This window comes from Urocitellus parryii, chromosome 5 (assembly GCF_045843805.1).
Source record: "Urocitellus parryii isolate mUroPar1 chromosome 5, mUroPar1.hap1, whole genome shotgun sequence".
Classification (NCBI taxonomy): domain Eukaryota; kingdom Metazoa; phylum Chordata; class Mammalia; order Rodentia; family Sciuridae; genus Urocitellus; species Urocitellus parryii.
This window is the reverse complement of record NC_135535.1, coordinates 147,117,485-147,123,133: the sequence shown is the minus strand read 5'-3', so window position 1 is coordinate 147,123,133 and position 5,649 is coordinate 147,117,485. Positions and strand designations below refer to the sequence as shown.

The following is a 5,649-nucleotide window of genomic DNA, read 5'->3' as shown; positions in this document are numbered from 1 at the left end:
CTAGGTAGAACTTTAAATGCAGGATTTTCTTAGACCATCTGTGCTGCTATAACAAAATATTACTAACTGGGTGGGTTAGAAACAACAGAAATTTATTTTTTAGAGTTCTAGGGGCTGGGAAGTCCAAGATCGAGGAACCAGCAGATTTACTGTCTGGTGAAATCCTGCTATTTTGGTACACAGATGGCTTTTTTTTTTTTCTTACTGTGTCCTCAATGATGGAAAGGGTAGAGGCACTCTCTGGGACTTGGTTTTTCCTTGCAGAACTGGGGATGGAACCCAAGAGCCTCATACGTGCTAAACAAGCATTCTGTCACTGAGCTATACCCCCAGCCTCTTTCGTCTTATTTTGAGACAAGGTCTTGCTCTGTTGCCTAGGCTGGCCTCCACCTGGTGATCCTCTTGTCACAGACTCCCTAAGAGCTGGTGTGAACCACAGCACTCACCTGGGACTTCTTTTATAGGGACACTAATCCCATTCATGAAGGCTCTGCTCTCATGACCTAGTCACCTCCTGAAGGCCCCATCTCCTGGCATCTTCCCATTCAGTATTAGGTTTCCATATGTTAATTTGGGGGACACACACACACATGGAGATCATGTCAAGGGTTCCTTCTGTTGACTATTCAGTACTCTCTCTTTATGTACACTGAAGTCTAGACCTTGGAAACTTCATGTAGCGGGAGTTAGAATTGTAAGGTGGATGCTTGTTGTCAGACAATTGAAGGATCACAGTCTGCTCAAAGCTCTTTGAGTTTAGACAGGCAAGTCAGAAGGACAAGAGAGAAGCCAGACAGAGCCATTCTAGGGGCACTTATAGTATGCAAGCAGGAAGAGAAGACCTTCCACTTGTGAGCAGCCTTGCTTGGGAGAGAGCAATAAACAGAGCCCAAAGGACAGTCTGTCCATGCCCAGGGACTTCTCCCAACTTCCCTAATTAGGTCAAATAATCCTCTTGTGTAAGAGCAAGAGAGAGAAAGGGGAACAGATGACTGGTAGAATCTTCCCTAATACTTAGCATAAAGTTAATGGTAGAAGTACTTATTTCATGAGCATTAGCAGGAACAAAGAAAAAGAAAGAAAAGGACTCCTTTTCAAAAGCAAAAGGTCTCCAATCTGGCTGACCACCAAAAACAAATTGGGAGTTTGAACTCATAGTTTATTTAGAATTTGCATGTATTTTCTTCATCCTTTTGAATATTTTGGTTTTGGGGATTTAACCCAGGGGTATTCTACCACTGAGTCACATCCACAGCCCTTTTTATTTTATTTTTTTTTTATTTTGAGACAGGATCTCCCTCAGTTTAGTGCCTTGCTAAGTTGCTGAGTCGATCCTCCTGCCTCAGCCTCTGGAGTGCCACCGTGCCTGGCATGTGCCACCGTGCCTGGCTAACTGGGGGTTTTAAAAAATTAAAAATTCTTGGACTTCACCAGAATCAGACTCAGATGTTCTAAGGTGGGGACTAAGAGCCTGTGGTTTTTTTTTTTTTTTTTTTTGAAAATCTGACCTCAAAATTCTGATTAGTTAGTTCTGGGAACATTTGATTTAACGCCCTGGGAACTCTTTTCCCAAACCTTTTTCAAGGGCTTCACAGGGCAGAACTATATTTTGTCTGCTGGGAGGAAATAGTTTGACCCACATGAGTTAAAAAAAAAAAAGAAAAGAAAAGAAAAGAAGAAATCTGGTATAAGCATTAAAACCATAGAAAATGGTTCGTTAGCAACTTAGATTGACTTTTGAATAAGATGGTCATAAATTGCTTGACAAATTGTGTTTGCAAATGTTGAAAACAACATCCAGATACATCATTGCCAATATTGTCCAAGCTAGTCGAAAAGGAACTTCAATTATTATATCGTGGTCATGTTGGTGACTAGGAGGACTGGGGCTGGGAGCCCACAGCGTACACACATCACGAGAGTCCTGGCAATCTTCCCAGTCAGGCTGATGTCAGCGGGGGCCCAGGAATGGTTTTGTGGTTTCACTGAGCCATGCTTTCAGGAACCAGCTGTCAGGAGTATTTATCCTGCGAGGAAAGAATTAGGCATTTAAAATTTTTTTTTTCCCTTTGAGGAAAAGTGAAGTTTCTGATTTAAGTTTCATGGGTTATCACATTGATTTTTGTTTGTTTGTTTTCATTGGACTGAGGATACTATAACAATTAAGGGAGAAATAAGTCTCTGTACTGTAAGGGCTGCCCAGGGTTCAGAGCCCAGGTTGTAGCCCCCACTGCAGCCTACCTGGGACCAGTCCTAGCGTAGCTGCTGATGGCTGCACCAAATGGGGTCATTTGGTCCAATAAAATGTACCATAATCTGGATTTGGCTTATTCATCTTTATGGCATTGCTTATCTTCTCCCTAGATCCCTGAATTTTTAATAAATTGGTAGTCAGATCTAAAGGCTTAATTTTCAGAAAAGAATTCTTCATACTACAACATTCTTCTTTTTAACTTTTTAAATTGGCCCATTATAATTATACATAGTAATGGGATTCTTTGTGATGTATTCTTACAAGCACCTACCATAATTAGGTGCGTTTCATTCCCCAATACTACCCTTCACCAGTTTCCTTCCTTTATTCTTCAGCTTTTCCTTCCTTTTTCATAAGATCCCTCTTTTCTTTTTTGTCCTTTTCCCCCTCTAGCTTCTATGTATACTACCACATTCTTAAAAATTCAGACATAGCATTAGCTCCTAAACCCCAACTAATGTATTACAACTAATTTGTATGACCTAGTTCATAATTGGGCTCAGATGCACCATGAATTTAAGGGACAGTTTGGTAACAAAAAGAGAAATTCTCCTTACAAAATGGCATTTATTTGAAAGATTTAGTTTTGCTCAGAAGAATGATTTTCTTTTATGGCATCTTTTTACCAATTTATTTATTTTTAAATCTGGATTGTTTTGCAAATTTGCATATAATTCTTGCACAGGGGCCATGCTAATCTCCCTATTGTTCCAATTTTAGTATAAGTGCTGCCGAAGCAGTGGCATTTCCCATTTTCATCTTAAAATGGGAAAATACCCCCTACCTTCTAAAGTGGATTTATGTTTAAATAAAATAGTGAACATAAAAACATTCACTATAGGGCTTGGCTTAGAGTATGCTTTCAAATAGTATTAGCTTCCTTTGTTTCTTCTACATGTATTATTATTATTATATTATTATTATTTGGTACAGGGGATTGAACTCAGCATTGCTTAACCACTGAGCCACAACCCCAAACACATTTTTATATTTTATTTAGAGGCAGGGTCTCGCTGAGTTGCTAAGTGTCTCACTAATTTTCTGAGTCTGGCTTTGAACTTGCAATCCTCCTGCCTCAGCCTCTCCAGTCACTGGAATTACAGGCATAAGCCACCATGCCGGGCTTTACATGTATTTTTGAACACCCTTTCAAGCCCAGCTCAATGTCAGGTGTTGTATTGGGAGTTAAAACAAGTTAAAAGAACTAGATTCTCAATAAATGTATTTTAATATTGAGCCGTAAATGTGGTTTATGCCCCAAAGAAACTTTGGTGCAATGGGAACACACACACACACACACACACACACACACACACACACACACACACACAACCAAGTTGTGATGACAAAAAGGGCTGGAGGAGTTCTGCTGTCCATCACTATTGAGAATTTACACGATGGAGTCCTTATAGAGGAGGTGAGACTAAAGCAATATGAGGAAAATATGGGGAACATTGGCATAAGTGCATTCATTCCAGACCTGAGGAATATTATAGCAGGTGAAGGAGCAGAGAAATATAAGCAAGGGCATTTTCCTAATAAGCAGATTCATGTGACTGGTTAGAAAAGAAGGCTGCTGAAACAGAATCACGAAAGGCTGTTTGCAGACTGGGGTGAAATTAAGGATGGCCTTAGATGCCCTTTGAATTTCATCCTAGTCCACAGAATAATGGGTTATATGATAAAGTAAGTATGTAGGAAAGTGAATTTAGAGCATAATGGATTGGGAAGATGTAAGGACTGAAGGATATCAGTTGCAGAGTACTATTAAAATCCTGGAACCAGGGGAAAGAATCTTGGGTGACTTCTTGCTCATATGGATTTAGATCATGAAAATAATAGTACTAGACTGTAACACACAGTGTTTATCTGAGTTCTAATGTTTGAAGCATATTGGTTTGGAGTTCTCAAAATATTTTTTTTTCAAGTAAGTGATTACAGCCAAGATGGCTTATGGTACCAAGAATAAGTAGGATGCTGGGACTCCCAGAAGCCCTATGGATCCCTCCAATATGATGGTGCACGCTTTGCAGAAGAAGATAGCTTTAATGTTAGATGGCTAGTGCTATCTGATTAGTAAAATGGGAGTAAGTATGGGTAAAACAAAACACACAGTATATACTAAATGCTTGATTTCTGCCAATTAGTACCCTCTGTGCCAAATATAGTGACCAGAGGAAAGGTCGGGTTTATACTACTGTCACAGTGGTGGCAAGATAAATGCCTAGGCTTACTATTAGTCTTTTATTTGTTCCCAGTGGATCTTAGCTATTTTGTGTTTAACCTTGGAGAGTGCAAAGAGGATAGAGTGCATTGGAGAGGTGGAAACAGGATAAATGAAGTGCTGGTTGTCCCCATGGGCTCCTCTGTTTGACTCTCTCACCTAATAAGTGGTCACATCAGCTACTATGGCTGAGGGAATGGGCATCATATTATAAAAGTATGTCTGCATCTTTGCTTTTACAAGGCCTTTCCCCCTTGCAGGTAACAGCTATTCTGCAACACATCCTTGTGATAAATTGAGACTGATTTTCCATCAGAGGGAACTCAGGTGAGAGATTAAGGGTTTTTATTATTATCATCAGGTGAGACAGAGAGGTTTAGTCCATTAGGCTGTGAGGCCCAGGCATTTCATAGCAACAGGATGTTCTGTATTTTTTTGAAATGTGAATCTCAACACCAAAATATAGTAGTTCTCACTGTTGTTGAAATTTAAAAAACTTTCTGAGGCTTGTAAATGTTCATGTAGAAACCACATATGGTTGCTTAAAACAAGTCTGTGACTGTAAATGTGTAGTTCTGGTTGCTAATTTTGTGCAGCCAGTTTGATAAGAATGAGGGTCAGGCCGATGGATCATGATCTTCGAGACTGATTTTTATATTCTTCAGTAAGTGAGTGACTAATGAGTGAAAGTGTCTGGGTTTTTTGTAGGTTTTACTCAGAAATAACAGTTTTCCCCTCAAGTGTTTCTCCATACTTTGAATTGACCTGAGCTTTGGAAAATAAAACTGAAATGGGCCCAACAAAGGAACTGCTTCTCTGAATGCAGAGAATCTTTTGCTGGCTTTGGACACTGGGTGGCAGACATGCTCTTGTTAAGATTTGGTGAGCGTGTTTGAAGGCAACTTGGCCCTGACAGGGATGATGAGCTCTCTTAATTAAAGTCAACCCCCGCCCCCACCCCAAAGGCCACACAGGATGTTCCCATCGAAATAGAAATCTATTTTGCCATCCGTGGGGAGCATGTTTTCACATTATTGATGGCTTGGCTGGGGAAACTCGTGAAGTCTTTCAATTCATTTCATAATGGAATGGGGTCACTAGGATCTTAACCTCCCATTCGTCAAAGGTGAGTATTGGGAGATAAATGAAATCTGGATTTAAAATGCTGATG

At 40.0% G+C, this 5,649-nt stretch overlaps 1 pseudogene; it reads right to left on the bottom strand.

Annotated features, from left to right (window-relative positions):
* Positions 1–2,894: 2,894 nt before the first annotated feature.
* On the bottom strand, positions 2,895–2,994 carry LOC113196945 (U6 spliceosomal RNA; annotated as a pseudogene).
* Positions 2,995–5,649: the final 2,655 nt, after the last annotated feature.